Source organism: Pleurodeles waltl, chromosome 9 (assembly GCF_031143425.1).
Source record: "Pleurodeles waltl isolate 20211129_DDA chromosome 9, aPleWal1.hap1.20221129, whole genome shotgun sequence".
NCBI lineage: Eukaryota > Metazoa > Chordata > Amphibia > Caudata > Salamandridae > Pleurodeles > Pleurodeles waltl.
In genome coordinates, this window is record NC_090448.1 from 131,008,208 (window position 1) to 131,028,347 (window position 20,140).

Below are 20,140 nucleotides of genomic sequence, written 5' to 3' on the forward strand. Positions count from 1 at the left end.
GGATTTAGCAGAGGTCTGTGCAGCTAGGCAGCTTGCAGCACTGGCCTGCATTATGGGAAAATGGCAGTGATGCACCTTATCTATAGCATACAGCACCTTTCTGTGCTCCCACCAGCACTGGTGGACAATGGGCTGCCTAGCACCAACCCAGGAACCCATGCACCATGGTGGAAAGGTATCTGCTTTACATGTAGGTTTTTTTAGTGTAGTAAGTGGCACATTCCTGCACAAAAGCAATCTTGTGAGATGTTTTCCTCTCTCTATGTGTGCTGCACAATGCAGCACAATTAGAATGAGGAAAAAAGGTGGAAAAATGAAGTTCCTTCTCGTTGCGCCTTCCCTGGGGAAACATAGGGTTTCAATCCCACAGTACGGTATTGCAGAACTTTGCACTACCTTGCCACACTCTATATCTATGAGGCCATTGAAATCCATGCAAACAGACATTGCAAAAAGTGATTCTACAGTAGCACAAGGGGCTCACGAATGTGGTACTTGGTGTGTAGAATGTTTAAGATGTTCATTGTCCAGGAAGATCCCACACATCTATTGACATTTACTCCACTTTGCCAATGGAGTCATTTGCAAACATTGTCAACACTTTACACTGACATGGGCACAAATTCTATAGCAGGGACTTTTAACTCTTTAAACTGGTGTTGAGAAACTGTATGTATGGCATACAGAGAAGTCTCAGGATATAATTTATGGGCAGAGTGTTAAATGTCCACCAATCATCATTGACAACAGACTGTACAACCACATAAGGTCCAGGACACAACTAGTGGCTTAAGAGGAAAAACTGTCAACCAGCTGGTCACACACCTGTATACCCTACTCTCAGTTTTGTAAATTGATTCAATTCCCTGGATTCAGACCTAGGTGAGGGTTTGAGGGTATGTGTAATACACGATTTACTACAATGTTTTCTAAGACACAACAGGCTACTGTAATCTTGCACACAACTTCAGTGGAGTACAGCAGCACCCTCCTGTATGGGCTAGACATCTGAAACACAACTTTAGGAAACCAAAAATACACTCAATTATGGCTTGTGTCCATATGTTGCCCTCCTGTACCTTTGCTGAGGTACAGTGATTTCACGTCTGTATGGTGTAAGGAGATGAAGAGAGAGAGCATATGCAGCATAACCTGGGGAAAGAAATGAACAGATTTTGGTGCATGTCCCTTTAGCATTTATAAAGCTACTTAGTTATGAATGGTACATGCAGTGTCTGTTGGCATAATGTTTGTGTAGCAAAAAATAATTACATTCTGATGGATGTGTATGAAAACAATTTTACACATACGCAAAGTTCTCTGTAGTTTTTGTGCTTACCCAGAAGCCACATGTTGCCAAATTCTATTGCTGCCAGCTGCTGGGCCAGAGGTGAGCTACGGAATATGTGGCTGTCATGTGTACTACCCAGGAAAACTGCATGTACATTCATAAAACACCCACTGGCATCACACACACCGGCATATAAATGGAGTGTCAGTGATGTCTGCTTCAGAAAATGTGGGCATTGTGGTGAGGTGGCTGAAGTGCCACATGAATGCAATCAATTGCTTCAAACACATGTTGGAAGCGGTAATAGATGTAAAAATCCCTAGCAACCCTTTGCCATCCTGACAGTATGTGGGGCATACATATGTACTGTTGCACTCTCAGATTTATGCAGTACAATATTGCAACTGTGATATGGCCAAGCTGTCACTAGACACCCTCTGGGATGAGCCAGTGGCAAAGAAATGGAGAGCTGCTAGAATCTTGATATAGGCTGGGATAGCATGGGAGAGGCAAGTCACAGATTCAAGATGCTTCTTCCACTCAAAAAACATTTCCAAGATTACATAAGGGGGAAACCTGAATCTGGCCATAACATCATGGCTGGACATCCCAAATAGATTAGTCCTTTGCATGTAGATCGACGATGCTCTGCTCTACTCCACCTCACATCATTCTGTCTCATGACCAGGGGCAACCTGATAAACACAATGAGTGACATGTTGAAAGGTCTGAAAGGGTTGATGGGTGGCAGCTCAGCTTTTATTTCTGAAGCTAGTCTATGATTGGATAACAACTTCCATCTGGAGCTTGGTGGAGGGGTGAAAAGCATTGACACAGGTGCGAGTGTGTGGTGTGTTTGGGAGACACTTCAGATTTTGATGTTTCATCATAGATTTAGAGGGGCATATTACCATCACAATTTAACTGTTTGTGCAAGACTTTACATGACCCAAGATTGTAGGTTACATGTGATACTGTAGAGAAGATATTTAGTGAAATTATGTAGTAGTTCAACAACCTTGTAGTGTTGTAGTGCTGTGTATTTTTGACAGAACATTTACTACCGCAATACAACCCTACACATCCACATGTTACTATTCAGTTCTCCAGTTCCTATGTATAATTATTTCATATTGTAAGTGATGTATTTCATGACATTTTGGTTGTACATATTGACATTTTTGTTTTCCAGCTCCAGTGCAGATTCTCTGCCCCGAGTGCAGAGAATCCACCCGAGTGCAGAGTCTCCACCCTGAGTGCTGAACTTCTGGCCCAAGTCTGGAGAATCCGCCCCGAATACAGACGTAAAGATACTAGCCATAAATTGCATTTGTGAATTTCCAAAGTTGTAAACATAGACTTTTGTTCTAAGTTTAGACCAAAAGTCTAAGTTTACCTTTGTGAATCGGGCCCAATGTTTCTAGTGAAGCTATAGGGGAACACTTGTCACAATTCAAACAACCCACTCTTTCTCGTGATGATACCACAGTCCTAGTTCCACTATTCTCAGAAAATGAAGTAAGAAATGTGCTAAATAAACTCCTGAATTGGTAAATTCTTTAGAGAAGATGGCTTTCTGTAAGAATGGTACAAGACATTTTCACTAGAACAAAAGGTCCCATTAATTAACGTGTTCAACAGCATCTTGAATGGAGCAGAATTCCATCTTCTATGAGAAAATGTTAGTAAGTTTCGTAAAAACAGGAAATGATCCACATGTATTAAGTTCTTACCATCCAATGACCCTATCTAATTGTACCTACAAAATACTGGCAAAGCTCAGAACTGACAGTTTAACTTTCAAAACCACACATCTGATCCATCCATTTCAAACCAGATTTATGTAATCTCTGCAGCTGCTTACTAATACACTCTTTGTCATAGAAGACATGCTTTTTCCTTCTTTTAGCATTGCTGACACTATAGATTTCCTCTCTGAGGAAAAAAGCATTCAACCTTTTGAGCTGGGATTTTTTTGTTCACAGTCCTTCAAATATAAATTTTCTATCGAAACTGATGCAATTGCAACAGCATTATCTGTGGTAAAAAATAAACTAGTCAAAGATTTGAGGCTTACATGTGAAGTCAGGCAGGGATATCATATATTTCCAACGATTTACTTCACTGAGCCATTAGCAATAGATTTCAGGTCCAACACCCACATTAGATCTTCTTTACTACCCTCTGACAGACTCAAACTTTATGCTGACAATCCTGCTCTATTCCTCGCTGTAGAATAATTGAATATGAAATCATTGTTGCTAAAATATACAAAGCACTGGATGGGTACAAAGTGCAAACTGCAAAAACTGCAGTCCTACATTTAACATACATCCACAGGTTCTTCTGGACTCACACTGACAAAATTATAATGTGAAACCTAAAAGTTACTTACAGGTCAGCGTGTCCAAAAGTTGCAGTGATCTCTGTAAATGTATTATCCTCCAATAAAGAAGGTAAAAGCTCTTTTGGAAAGATGGAACTCTCTTCCACTTTAGATAATATGTATAATTGAATTGATAAAAATTAATGTACTTCCCTTTTTTATAATTTGTCTCCTTTATGAATTTAGTATGATGCATTGTTAAAATAGGTTCAGGCATTATTTATTGGTTTCCTCTCGGGAAAGAGACAAAAGAAATTAGTCTGAAAAACATTGGGCGTTATTTAGAGTTTGGTGAACATAGTAATCTGTCAAATGTGATGCATACCATGTATTCTGTAATACCGTAGGCTTTAATGCACTTGTATTATAGTGAACAGTACATCCGATACATTTGTTGTAGGGTTTCTCATCCACCAAGTGCTAAATAAGTCCCTTAAACTATCATGGGAAGAAGATAGTCTTTCAGTTCCAGATTTGTGCTGTTATTACGCAGTATCACATGCACGAGCATATGTTAGATTAAAAAGTACAATTTTGTAACACATTTTTGATAATTGTTTTGAATATAGGAAAAGAGGAAATTATAATCTTTAGCTATTTAAAATCCTCAAAGACCATAATCCAAAATTAGTTTCTTACCAGGCAATAACTATTTTTGGTGCTTGATAAGATCAATTATTCAGATAGCTTCAAATTCCAAGACACATTCTGTTACTAAAGTATGTTAATTTTGCTGGAATGTAAGTCCCAAAGAGATAGCCAGAGGGCTGAAGATTGACCTATGGAAAATAGAAGACTGGATAATCCAAGGAGGATGAATAACATAGGAATTTGTTAGCTCAAACAGTCACAAACATAAGGGCTGGTTTCCATTCTCATATTGCCAGATTATCAGTGTAGTTGTAGATCTAAAACTGTGTGAAGCCAGAAGCTCTGGGCCTGCTGCTTAATATTGGTATAATCTTCAGAAAAATCCCTCTTTAAGGTTATAGGGCAATGGGAAAAGTATATGAGAAAGAGTGGAAACTCATGTAGCCTACCTGAAAGTAATGTCTTAGACAAATGGAAGAGGGAAAACAGATATGAAATACAATCTGAGATCTGGGTAAAATTGTGTAAACATACATTCAGAGCATTAAGAAGTGCTATTGCTAGCTCTGTGGAGGGTTTATCATACTCCAGCACATCTCCATAAAAGTAATCATGAGATTTCTAGGCAATTCCTTAGATGCCAGGAGTTAGGGGATTGGAAACACATGACTTGGTCAAGGTCTAACAGAAACTGGTTGTTTCTCATATGATCAAATTCAAGGCTTGGGCATCACCTCTGATGGATGTCCTATAGTATTATTAGAAATCTCTAGTCACCCAATGATAGTACATCTGATAATCATACATGGTGGTTCATTACAATTTTGATGGCTAAATCTGTGATTTTATTATTATTATAGTTAAAGAAAATAAATGAAGTGTATTTTTGAGGAGTATATCTTTTAAGAGAACTCAAGCATACAATAAGTTTTAACATGTTTGGTAGGATTTTGCGAATTATAATGGAAATAAGGACAAGAAGGCTGATTATTTTATGTATAAAAAGTTTGAACATCCCTAATAAAGTGTATCAAGGATGTTTGAAGATGAATTGATCAAGAAGCATACACTTTTTTCTTTCTGTATTTTTTATTACATGTTTAATTTCTAAGCAGACTAATTAATATTTCTTTTGGTTCTATTGGCATACGATTGTAAAGTGAGGATAAGAATATGAAAGAGAGTGGGCATGCAGACATTGTGAAATATCATTGAAAACAGCCAGAGCTAAGAAACAAGAATGCCTCATAGCAGCCGATTGAAGGGACATAGGCATCTCTATAAGGACTTGGACATAAATAGTAGCCTCATTATCTGCTAGGTGTAATGGGCTACTCCCAGTTGTTACTAAAGGTTCATAACAAGTATCACAATTGATTAGAAATGCTGTATGTGGTTAGAGAAGAGTTGATGATACCAGCCAACGCAAAAAATTGCAGTCCTGCATATTCCTTAGGGTCTCATTACGAGTTTGGCAGTCCATGGACTGCCATGGCAGAGTTGGCGGTCGGACCGCCATCGGGTTGGCAGTCGAAGATATATATTATGAGTCATGCGGCCCTATGGAGCAAAGACCGCCATGGTCCTACCGGCACCACCAGTCAGCACAAACAGGCCGACAGAGCCTGTATTTCCACCGGACACATTATGAGGTTGCACACTGCCAATATGACTGAGGAGGTCCATCCACCATGTTTCAGCAGCCGGAAACAGGGAGTATAAAGAGAATCACTCACCTGCAGAGAGCCTTACACATCCGGTACTGACATGGAGCCAATCACACACATCCTGCTGCTGCTGATGATTGAAGGTGTACAAAATCTACACCGCCGTGGGTGAAGCAACCGTAAGTACACACACCTACCTTGGTCATTAAGCTGAACAACAGATCGTCGCGCCATCGGCCACATCATATGGGGGTCACTCTATGGGCACCAAGTCTCCTTGTCATTTTGTCCAGCATCGGAATCAGACACAAAGAAGGACACATTCACAGGCACAATACGCCCCCTTTGGGTAGGTCACTTACACTGTACCACAACACTACACAAACACATGTCTGCCCATTTGAGGCACAGGGACAATGAAGTGTACACAGCATTGTCTCACACAACACCAACAACACAGCAACGCCACATCTACAAATACAACTTATGCAATCACATTCCTCACATGCCATGAACTGTTGTCACATTTAACATACATATGTATGGGTGTTACATGGAACATGAACACCACTCCCAGTATACAGCTCTGCAAAGGACAGACACATCACCCACATTGCAACACAGTAGAAGTACTATAGGATGCACAATAGACAGAGAGACAAAAATACAAAGATCATTATGCAAACAATACCTGCACAATAGTGATGGGGACATCAAAACACTCAGGGAATGAGGCTGCAATGGGACACATACCTCTTTGAAAATGCCCCCAAAACAACAATTTCACAGGTACATTCCCTACATGTATCTCAGGGACAAACAATACTAGACACAAATGACATGCCTATCTGTACAATGTGGAAGTGCAAGTCAACACATAACAAAGAACTCCAACTGCATCAGACATACCTCTACATGAAGTAGCTGCAAGGTACACATAGCTACATGGACACATGCACACTCAAATTGCAAACAAAGGTCGCACAATTGAACACTCCATGTCTGCTCAAACAAAACTAAAGCCACCACACTTTAGATTAATCCATAATCCATAATCCATATCAGGGGGTAAAGTCTAACACCATACATGCTCACATTGGACAACACAAGATTAAATGCTTATTATACTAAACAGTACACAGTGCCATTACAACATCATTGCATTTACACCCATATATCCATACAGTCAACATATACTCTTGTCTTGGGGGACACCAGTACTGCCCACAAATTTAGAATTTGCAAACAACAGCAAATGGATCAGGAAGCAGGCTAAAACACACACAACTGTAGTCAAACAACACAAGTTTCTCAGGGGCAACATAAAGGTAGAAAATGAATAGTAGGGTAAATGTAGTGCTCTGTTGCATTGAACATACACTCACTACAGCAACAAACAGTACTAGATTGATCACGGTATACAGTCATATGTCGTCCCTGGAGAGCAAATTGTTTGTGGATTGTGCACAGTTGTGTCACAGTTGTTGCCAATAGGCACGGCACATAAGTATGCCACAAATGACATGTCTACACAAACAATCACTCATCTACTGTGCTACAGATGGCTCATCCCTCAAATGCCCATCAAGGTCTGTGTAGGCCAACACCAGAATGCTGGCTATTAGGGGGGTCATGGTGATGGGCACCCCGTCCACATTGGGAGTACAGCCCTAGCTGGACCTCTGCAATTTTCCGGGTCCAGCGTCCCAGGTCTTCCCACCTTTGCCTGCAGTGGGCACTCCGCCGGCTGTGGACCTCCAGGGTCCACACCTTCTTGGCAATGGCTCTCCATAGTTACTTTTTTGATGGGTATTTACCTGCATGGATACAAAAGAGAAATCAAGAGATTATAATCACAAGTTTCATCACAAAAGGTTGAGTCACATACATATCAGTAATATCAAGCTAGGGCTTTTCTATTTGTCAATACTCCCCAAGTGTGAAACACACAAGCCAATTAGTACAAGGACATGACTACAGGCACATATATTTGCATCTGCAGACTAACCCACTACCCTGCCTTTGCCTACAATTACTAAGAGAGCTTACTAACATCAGATGCCCATGCTCTAGCAACCTGTACTGTGACGTGCGCGACTATGAGACACTACACCCCAATATGACTTCTGAAGGGAAAACTCCATAGGCATGGACAAAAACATTCATACTCTGTGAGAATGACTCACTGCATGCAGTCCCAACATGCAACTTCAGGAGTTCAAACTTCACAATTACATATGAGTAACCATCAAGGGGCTGGCATGGTGGGTACAGAAAGTGTCTTCCTTTTGCATGTGTGGACATGTGGCCTAACACATGCAGGCTTATGCCACTTCGTAGAGTGGGGTTTTGTGTTATGTACCTGCAGAGCAGCACACTCCTTTGGACATATGTGTCCATCCTACAGAGATGACATCCAACAAACAACTGTATGCACTGTACAGTTTCTGCTGTGACCATGCTACTGAGTCCCAAATCATGGCCTCCCAGCAATCAACACCTTCTGCACTGTAGGACTGTATGTTATGCAATATACCTGTACAGGACAAATATGACCTGTGTGAAGGTGAAAACAAAGCTGTTGGAGTAAGGGGCCTGTCATGAGTCTAAGACACACATTGACAATGATGCTAAATGCACATATGGACTAGATTAATGATCTACCTCTGAAGCCATTCCTAATCTAGTCACAGTAATGAGGCACTCAGGGCAGGTTTTGCCACTAGAGCCTTATATTGGCCACATGACAGGATTCACTGGAGTATAGAGAGTGGGCACGGTGCCACAGTTGCATAACCATATTGACTCTACTGCAGCCTAGACTAGGTCCCTTACTAGATACATTTGACAGGCTGAGCTGACAGAGCTTACATGAAACTCCATAGCCTTCACTTCCATGCATGACAGTACATCATGTAGCCAACAGCAATTTTTCTTGAGATGTGTGTGGCAACCTGAAGGGCAGATGGGTAATGATATGCCTTCCACACAACAGTTTAGCAAGGGCAGATGTAGTTTGAAAGGTCTGTGGCACTATACAAATTTCTCACAACTCTCAAATGACTCATACAACATGTATATAGAGCTCATGCTGTCATGCACATACACGTTGTCTAACATTACAATAATTATCACAAATGAGATGGCAGTGGATGGCAGTAATGTTTCCCTACCTAGTTATGTGCATCCAACACAAGGATGATCCAGGACCCCAAAAACCTCACACAACACAATGTGACGGAACTTAACATATGGCTCTGGCCACCAATACCTGCACATTTTCCATCCCTTTGATGCCACATAGACTGCAACAACAGGCACACGAGTGGTATAACTGGAACATATGAGCACATTTTAACCTGTGAGGAGGTAACGGATGGTGAAGTATGGAGACAAATGTGCACATGAGGTACTTACCTGCTCCTCTGGTGAGCCATAGAGCTATTCATACATGGGTAGAACCTCATTAACTAGCCTCTCCAGCTCCTCTGGGGAGAAGGCAGGGGCCCTATCACCTGCTGGACGTACCATGATTGCTCCCAGAGGCTGGACACAGCAGCTCAGTTCATGGAGGTGTTGCTGGCAGAAGTGTCATGTCTACACAACACAGTGGTCACATTCGCCACATACGTGGACGTCACCGCCGGCGGACACAGCCATTGGCCGCGACCGCCACTGGCAACCATGTTAGTCTATGGCTGTGTCCACTGCAGTTGCAACTGTCTGCTGCCATGACAACTTCTGTGGGCGGTCGTTGGCAGTTCCTAATGTCCGGTGGAGCAGGTCAAGCAGCTGCCATTTTGGTGGCCTGAAAAGCCTTATTTGGCTTTTTAAAGAGTGTCACACCTGCAAAATAGGACTTTTGACCCCACAAACATGCTTATCATGCCTTGTCATGTATATCTACTACTGATACACCATTGTAGTATGTTGCAAGGCACAGAGCGCATTTAACAGTGGGGCACAGTCCAACACTGCTGACTGTCATTTTGGTGGTAGGGATATCCAGTCACATTTTGAGGGGCAATTTTCTTGCACATCTTTGAGTTTAGTCCATATACATGTTGTGGCCACATGTGTGGAAAATGGGGGTCATATGTGACACTTATGTTATTTGCAACTGTGATGTGTACTGGTTACCATGCCTATCCAATCAGAAATGCCTTGTCACATGATATGTTGACAGGCATCATGTATGGTGCTGTGGACACAATGACTAATGTTGCAAATCATGTCTTGTCATACATACGTACCCATGAAGAGGGAGGATGCGGCAACCTCCTGTCTACCGTCCACTGCCAGACCTTCAGACCATGGAGCAATGCCTCATATTAACATATTACCACCTGGATAGGCAAACAATAGTGGACGTATGTTGTTAGTTGTAGCCAGACCTGTTGCCAGTTATTAGTTATCCAACCAGCATGCCACAATTTAATTCAGTATTGCTCTTCCTAGCCACAGGGTCCTTCACACATACAGTGGCCATATCTGCTGGCATGTCCCAACCTATGTTTAGTGTGGTGTTGAAAGATGTCCTCTCAGCAATGTTGAAACACCTGGACAGCTATATCCGGTTTTCCCTCAGTGAGGATTTAGTCCTTGTGAAGGCTGACTTTTATGGTTTTGCATGCATCCCACATGTGGTAGGGGCCATTGATGGCTTTGGACAGATAATATTTTAAAGTCAACTGCAATGATATTAGCACACCTGTGCCCGATGCATGGAGTAGCTTGGTCTTAGGCTACATATAGTATTTACATAGGATTGATAAGATGGTAGATCCCAGTTGTTCATCACAGTTTGTTTCATCATCATCATCAAGTCACTTTATCCAGTTAAAAAAAATTCAACCATAAGAACATATAAATAAACAAAGCATAAAAACAATTAAAAAGGCAATTACATTAAAAATTACATACTCATTTAATACAACCATAAAAAAAAGTAATTTATATAAGCACTAAATGAGATTTAAAAATTTACACTATTCTGCCAAGTTATAGCTCCCTTTAAAAAGGAGTCTATTCCTTGCCACACCAACGCATCAGAAGTTATACACAGCCACAAAAAGGCTGGGCGATATTGCACAAAACCCCTGTCCCTCAGTATAGGGACTAGATAGCGTTTCCTAAAAGGTGCATAAAACTCACAAAACATAGTAAAATGAATTAAGGTCTGTGGGGATGAACCATCACGTGGGCACAATTTTATGGAATTTTGGTCAAACTGCCCTAACGGAAAACACAAATTGCTTTTAATTGCTCCCAGATTAAATAAGGGTCCTTTCCCACACATTTTTTACCTCCAGGAGGTAGGCCTCTGGGCCCATCCCCATCTTTATCATCATAGAATCCCTCACAGATTTTTTCCATAGCTCTACCTCCTCCCTCTCGGCCCCAAGAATTTTTAGGGAGTTCTCCTTCACCCACCGTTTGTCTGCCCTGGTTAGTCCCTCTGGAGCATCAAAAATGTCTGCACGCCCCAGTACATTGGCTGCCTTTCTTACATATGCCAGCCAGGGAATTTCCTTAGCGTGATCGCATAACAGACAGTCCTGCAGGATTTCCCTGTTAAGGGACGCAAACTCATTGGTCCAAATTGAAATCCACAATAGAAGGGGAGCTATTTTAATGGTATCTTCTATAAACTCCAAATCCGGCTCAACATGCAAGCAAAACCCAGGAATATTTTGGCCCACCTCTAGTAATCTGCTGCAAAACCGATTTTCCTCAGTCACAGGGGCCCCATTATTTGTATAGCCCCAAAGTGGGGCCCCATACAGCAGAACTGGCAGGCATTTACGGCTATAGCCCTCAAGCAAGGGCTTAATAGGTTTATTGCCCACCCTGGCCGCAAACTCAAATGTAGCACCTACGATGGAGTTAAAAAGCCTCCCTCTCTTAGAGATACAAGGTTTCCAGGAGCTCTTATCGTCAAAATCTACCCCTAAATAAGGGAAATCATGTACTTTATCAATTAACTGCTCCTTTATTTTACCAAAAACCATGAGGTGTGATTTGCTGCAATTAATCTCTAAATCTAGAGCTGACATGAATATTTCATAATCTCTAACTACCTCACGTAATCCATTCATAGTACGGGCCATAAGAACAGCATCATCCGCGTAAATCAGGATAAGGATTCTTTTTCCATTGATTTTAGGAGCGTTGTTACATCTTTCAGCTAAAAAATCATACAGCCCATTAGTACATAACAGAAAAAGGAATGGGGCCAAAACACAGCCCTGTCGCACGCCCCTGTTCAGTTCAAACAATTATGTATTTTCCCCCTGCTGCCCAACCCTCACGTTTGCATTGGTTCCTGAGTGGAGATAACGAAGCAGCTCTACAATGTGGGCATCCATGCCTAACCAGTTTAACCTGTCCGAGAGTTTAGTACGATTACCTTTCTCAAAGGCACAACTTAAATCCATAAAAGCAAGGTTCAAGGTACCCCTCTTAACTTGTGTATATTTACCAATCAACATAAGCAGGTTTAAACACTGCTCTAATGTGCCCAACCCTTCCCTAAAACCATACTGAACCCTTCTCAAAATTGTGTTTTCCGACATCCAGTCCTCAATCCGCTTTACAATAATCCGACCCAGAATTTTTGCTGAGGAATCAAGTAGTGAGATCGGACGGTACGACTTCAGGTCGTTACGATTACCCTTTTTACAGACAGGTACCATACAAGCCGACCTCCAAGTAGCCGGGATTCCTATACTAACTGCTGCATTGAGGACATTCAACAGGATGTGGACAATGCTTGTATATATCCATAGGGATCATATCAGGGCCTCCTGTACCTCCTCAAGGTTAAATCTAATGGCTAGGTCAGGGGAATGTCCCTGCCTATTACCCTTTTGGTCTCCCATAAGGCCCCCCGAACAAATCCCGCAAAAGTGGGCAACCCAAATCTCAGGGGCGATATTACAACCCAGCCCCTCAGTGGTAGCTGTTTCGAAAGAGCCCCTGTTGACCACCTTCCAGAACAAGCCCGGATTCTTATGTAACGATGCTCGTTTCAAATCCTCTCAGGCCCGCTCCTTAAACTGTTGTTTCCTGGCCCTTAAGACAGATTTATAGTGTTCCCTTGCCTCTCTTACAAGTGCTATATCTCTCGGTTGTTCCTTTAATTTTTTCCTCAGAGATTTCTTAGCCACGTAACAGGACTTACTAAACCAACCACCCTGTAGTTTGCACAAAGGCTGGACAGCTGCTGTCATCCCTTCTTTAATAGCTTCATTAACTTTAGATATGGCATCCATGACTCCCCCAGGTCTGGACGAGTCTGCTAGGAGAGTGCCTAAGATCAGATTTAAGATTTTCCCCACCACCTTCTCTGTTACTTGCTGAATATTTGCCTGTTTCCAGCCAAGTCGTCTACCCTGATCTTTTGGTCTCACCAGGACAGGTCCACCCCACATCGGTTTCCGCATTATCTCAGGAAAATTAAAAGAAATCCTAAGGGGATTATGGTCACTAAAATGCTGCACTAGTACTTCACCATCCTTAACCATATTCCTTATAGAAGGGGACACAAAAATATAGTCTATTGTAGTTCTAGCCCCCCTACCTACAAAAGTAGGGGCCTGAGACGTACCCACCACTTCTAGGTCACAGATATTCAAAAGACCCAGACTTCTTAAGCCCTTGATCAGGGCCACTATCCTCACATCGTGCAATTCCTCATCTGAGTGTATCTCATGGTCCTGCTCAAAAGGGTTCATTGTGGTGCTGTAGCTCCCTAGTTTAGCATTAAAATCCCATGACACCACTGCACAAAAATCCAGCCCGAAACCCTCCAATCTAACTTTCAATTTCTGTAAAACAGAAAAAGGGACCCTTATTTGGCAGCCAGAGTCCCAAACAGCATTGTAGAAGTTAACCAATACAATATTAAATTTGTTTGAAAAGACTACCCAGGTAATTAAAAAGCCCTGATGTTTACAAGTAATTTGATAGGCTCTCACTATTTTGGAGAATCGAAGTAGGGTGACTAGGCCTCCTTTACGGCAACTGCATTGAGACCTTATGGCCGGGACTGCAAATCTTTGAAAACCATCCCTCTCAGCTAACCCATCCCACCAGGTCTCTTGAAGTAGGATAAAATCATAGTGTGCCACAAACTTTAGCCAATTGGTGTCCAAAAGCTTAGAATCAGACCTTGCTACATTCAAGGAAATAAGACAACACTTCGCAAATGAACCATCCGAACTTCAGTGCTCACAGCATTGGGAGGAGATTCCATCCCCCCGCATACCTCTGCACATAGCGTCAATCCACCCTCTCCAAATCTGGGGGAGAAGAAGAATCATAACTCATACTATTTGGCTGTAGGGCACCCTGCCCTGGGATAGAATTCCTATTTGGGATAACATAATTCAACTTAGTATGATTATAGAAAAATCCCAAAGGGACCATGCCAATCTTACTCTTCAACTTGAATGCCAAACGTTGTGACAAAAGGATCCTCTGGGACAGACCTGGGTATCTACAATTTACAATTACACAATCCCCATTATCATCTTTTGCCCGCGGCCCTACCCAGTCAATTTGTCTAACAAACACAATATCCTCAAAGTCCCTACTCACAAAGCCACAATTTTTACTTAGCCAATGACAGATATTATTCTTCAGTTGGGCTGTGGATTCGCTGATGCCCAACGCTAAGGGTAGGACATCTGTAAGCACCACCACATAGGGTACACAGGCTAGGGGATGTTCTAAACAGACAAGTGGGGTCCCTTTCCCCAAACATTGATTTTTTTTTTGAGTCTCACTTCTATCTTGTACCATTCCCGCTTCATCCACATGCCTACTGCCAAATGTCCGACCGTCCCTCCTCCCTTGATTTGTCCCAGCAATTGCTGGGAAAGCACCGATAGCAGACTCCACACAATGGCCAACAAGCCTCAAAAAGGTGCAGCTTGGGGGTTGCTGGATCTCCCTCAGCCGGGGGCTAGGATTTTCCTCTTGTTGGAACACCCCCTCAGTGAAGCTACTTTGGCACCTAGCATCCAGAAGGCCCCCTGTAGCAGAATCCAATCTTGGCCTCTCTTTTCTGTTTAACCGGGAAATTGCGGTTTCAGCACCTGAGGTTTCTCCATAACCGGGGCCAAAACAGGACGCAATTATGACCTTAAATTTTGCCAATAGCTTTTCTGAACAGGGGCCTGGGCATTGATCCACAGAACCCAGGGAAGTCGAGATAGGTTTTGCGGACGTGGGCAGTTTTGTTTTCTTCCCAAGTTTCTTTTGAGTCTTATTCGTTTTTGGAGGGGGACTGCCACTACTAGGAGGAGAAACCATCAAAAGCCTCTTGCTCTTACTTATGCCTCCCTCCAAACCCTTTGCCCGGGGCCCCTGTGCCCCTGTTTCTACTTGCACTGAAGTTTGGGGGAGATCCCCCTGGCCAATCCGGGGCTATCCTTCCTCAATCTCAAAGATCCCCGGATCCCCATCTTCTGTGGAAGCTTGTTGCCAGTCCCCCATCTCCAACGAGAGTCTCCTCTCTGCCAGGTCGATCTCTCTTGTAACTACCCCAACAGCACACACAAGGAAGGAATCCAATGTTGAGTTTATTTTCTCCTTTTCCCCTCCATTCTGGTCCCCACTCAACAGTGTCCTTCTCCTGCCCATCCTCACGCAATTATCACCGGGGGGCCTCACAGGACTGTCACTAAATTGATACAACACCACAACACCACAAGGTAGTTTTCAACTATTCAAAGAAGAAAAGACTTCACTCCGCCTGAGGGTTAGGCTAGAAGAAGCATTGTGCAGAGAAGAACCATGTAAAGTCTACAGTCTTAAGACCAAGCACTTACCCCCATACCAGGATTAAAAGGAGTGGCTGGCCGGCATCCCGTGCAGAGGTGCAGTGGCTGCGCTTTCACAGCGCTTCCTGGTTCCGGCTCCGTCCCCTTCTGTCAGGTCTCCTGGGACACAGAGGCCCTCATTACGACCTTGGCGCCAAGATCGGACCGCCGGGCGGCCGCCAATGCGGCTGCACCCCCGCCGTGGCCATTTGGAGATCCCCGCTGGGCCGGCGGGGATCTCGGCCGCAACATGGAAGCCGGCTCCAAATGGAGCCGGCGGTGTTGCGGCCGTGCGACGGGTGCAGTTGCACCCGTCGCGCTTTTCACTGTCTGCATAGCAGACAGTGAAAAGCTGCATGGGGCCCTGTCAGGTCTCCTGGGACACAGAGTCCCGTGGCGGTGTTGTGCGCTTCCCAAGAGTTTTGAAGTATGTTCACCTCTGTTTGGAGTTCACAAGCTGTCACATCTGCAGTTTGTTTCTTTCATTGATATTTCATTGCTGGACTGATGCCAAACAATGTCTGTTTAATGGGAAATAATTATATCTGTTTTAGGTTCATGATCCCAATCAAATGTATACATTTGGATAGGATGGGACTATATATATATCTATTTATATGCCCACAAATATCATCAAGAACTATATATTTACATTATTTAAACCCTTTTTGTGCATATAGCAGGTCTGAAGACCATATGAAAAAGGTCTAGATTCTCAGGCATCCTATATCTTTAGTTAATATTGTAACAGTTAATGCAAGTTGTAGTTATTACGTCGTTAAGCTCAAAAAAGTGTGCCAACACCGTCTAGATTATATGGTACTGTTACTACTGTCACAATGACCACTTATGAGGCAGAATAATTTTATAATAATGTCCGATTCTATTGAATAATCTCTAAACACACAGTGTAGAGCTAGAATTTGAAAAGAAGAGGAAAACAGCAATTACATGAAACAAATCACACACAACTGATTAAAATACTCAGTGGCCTGTTGCGTGACCATGCCACCTGAACTGCTCTGGTGCCTCCACATTTGTGGCTGCCCACAGGGGTGTTCCGCAATTTATTTGGAATACTGAGAGAAGATGGCAGCAGTGGGGCTGCAAAATGCAGCACAGGTCAAGAGGTATTAAAATTGGGCTTCTTCTTCATTTACATGGCGAATACCATGATTTCCAGAAAGTGGGTGTGGTTAAGTTATATATCCAGTCACCTTGATGATGATGAGTTGCCCAGAGAATATTAACAGCATCTTGCACTTCAAGATGGGACAGAGGTCCTTTCTTTGCTATCAATGCTCATTAATACTTCAGATAATGAGACCCTTCAAGGGCTGGATGCATTTCAGTGAAATTGTTCCCCTATGTTTTGTCACATTCTTTTGTTTTTTCTATTATTTTTAGTCCTGATATTTGCTTCTAGCTGTTTTAACCATCTTCTGGATTCTGCTTAGGTTTCTTTTTGCTTTCCTGATTTTAGTTGGAGCCTTGCACATTTATCTAATATTAATCTCTATCTTGAATCAAGATACAAAAGATTGCCAAGGAGTGTATTTCAACTTTTTGGGTTTTCCTTCTAAATTAGACCCTTTTAATGAGACACTTGACAACTTTCATGCATACTATTCTGTGCACATTGGCACCTTGGGCATTGTGATACATAATGACTATCTAAATAAAAGTATAAGTTCAGTATTGTGTCAATTTCAAATTCCATTTAACAATTGTTATCTCTGTATGTGACTTCCTGTAAACCAATCTTGTCTTTGACACCACCAAAAGCTCCACCTAACTGGGTTCGAAAACCAATATTTTGTATGGAAAGCATATGTATTGAAAGCAATGCAGCAAGACATAGGACCTGGCCTTCAAATGTCATCTACACATGTAAGGCACCCCTAAGGTAGTCCTTAGGTAGCCCCAAGGGCAGGGGGCAGTGTATGGTTAAGGTAGGACATATATTAATGTGTTTTAAGTGTTCTGACAGTGAAATATTGCTAAATTCGTTTTTCACTGTTGCAAGGCCTGTCCCTCTCATAGGTTAACATGGGGGCTACCTTTAAATCTGATTAAAGTGTAGATTCTCTTTGGGAGTGGATGGACATGTGAACATTGGGGTCTCTGAGCTCACAATTTAAAAATACACCTTTTAGTAAAGTTGATTTTAAGGGTGTGCGTTTGAAAAGGCCACTTTTAGAAAGTGAGCATTTTCTTGCTTATACCATTTCTATGACTCTGCCTGTTTGTGGATACCCTGTCTGGGTCATTTTGACAGTTGGGCTGGTTGCACCTCACACTAGACAGTGACACAAAAGGAGCTGGGGTGGAGTCTGCATTTCCTGATGAGCCATCTGTGCTAGGAGGGAGGGGAGGAGTGGTCACTTACACCTCAAAGGGCTGTGCCTGTCTTCACACAATGCAGTCTCCGGCCCCCTGGTGAGTGTCTGGGGCCTGGCCTGGGCAAGGCAGGATTTCACATTCAAAAGAGACTTTACTTTGAAGTAGGCCTACTTCAAAGGAGAAATTGGGTATAAGAAGGGCACCCAAAACCACAGACTTTAGATCACTTCTGGACATCAAGAGGAACCTCTGCCTGGAGAAGAGCTGAAGAGCTGAAGAGAAGTGCTGCCCTGCCTGTGACTGTGCTTTGTGGAGCTATCCTGCAGTGCAATGCACAATGCAGAGGGCAAATACTGGACTTTGTGTGCCTTCCATCTTGTGAAGAATCTCCAAGGGCTTGATTTAGAGCTTGCCTCCTGTTGTTTGAAGTCTCAGGGACAGCAAAGACTTCTCTCTGCCAGCACCTGGAGTCTCTGGAGAGACTCCTGCTCTGACAAGTGGTGCCCTATCCAGTCCCTTGAAAGGAAAGCTGGTGGAAATCCAAGGAAATCGACTTCGGACCGACACTGCTGCCGAATCCTGTGACGCCGCCTGCAACCGACTCCGTGATCTTCGCTGGAACGCGACGACCTTCGCAGGCCTGGCGCCGCTGCAGCCCTGCTGAAGTCCGCGACTCCGTGGAAGTCGCCGCAACACGTCGTGACTGACGCCGCTCGAAGTGCGTGGATTCAATGTTTCGCACAGGTGCCGCGAACCCCGATTTCACTCATCGACTTGTTTTCACCCTTCACCAAAGGTCCTGAAATTGGGGGTCTACGCGACTCCGTGTCCAGCGCCGCTGGTGTTGGCTTGTTGGGAATGACTCCAGCACGACGCCATGTTAACACCTCATCGAAGCATTTTGCATTTCTAAGTGCTATTTTTGAGTTTAATCTTTAAAAATTCATAACTTGACTTGTGTATGTCGGAGTTTTGTCATTTTGGTCTTGTTTTGTTTAGATAGATATGTCCTACTGTTCTAAACTGGTGTTGTGTCATTTTGTAGTGTTTTCATTAAGTTACTGTGTGTGTTGGTGCAAATACTTTACACCTGGCACTCTGAAGTTAAGCCTACTGCTCTGCCAAGCTACCAAGGGGGTAAGCAGGGGTTAGCTGAGGGTGATTCTCTTTTACCATGACTAGAGTGAGGGTCCTTGCTTGAACAAGGGGTAACCTGACTGTCAACCAAAGACCCCATTTCTAACATTGGTGATTAGCGGTTGGGATTTGGACTTGTATTTGTACTTGACATACAGTGATTAAGTGTATACTACTGTTTTGAGTTCAGACCACTACGTGACCACATACTACTTGTCTTGTTATTCTGCTTTTTGTTCTCTGATGTCCTCCAGGAAATATTGCAAATATTTTTGGACTTTGGTTTTTGGTTGTGAAGCCTTTGCAGAATGGAAGTCAACTTCTGCCACCTATTTATGTATAAAAAGTGGCAGCTTAAAGCATTCTGCATGGAAAGGGGACTGGCTGTGAACAAGAAATCCAGAAGGGAGGATCATGTGTCAGCCCTGTTTCAGTATGAGTTGAAACGTTGTCAGGCAACACCACCAAATGAGTCTGAGGAGGAGAACTACTCTGAGGAGGAGGACTACTCTGAGGAGGAGGGCAGTGGCCCTGAGGAGGGAACAGAAAGAGATGGTTGGCTCCTAGCTCGAATCTGGAGTCTGGAAGAGCTAGAAGCAGAGCTTGAGAGGGCTGAGGATAAGAGAGCCTTAGCCCTGGAAAAAGAAAGGATTGCAGCTCAAGATTTCCAGAAAGACCTTGGGAAAAGCTAGCTGTGGATTTCATTGGTCCTATATCCAGGTTGGGTACTAGGAACAGGTTCATTATTGTGCTAGTAGACTACCACTCAAAATGGTTTGTGGTCAAAATTGTTGACCAAGTGAATACTGCTAGGGTCATAGAATTCTTTGAAGAAGTTTTCTTAGAGGAAGGGATACCAAAAACTATTGTATCTGACAATGGTGTACAATTGGTGTCA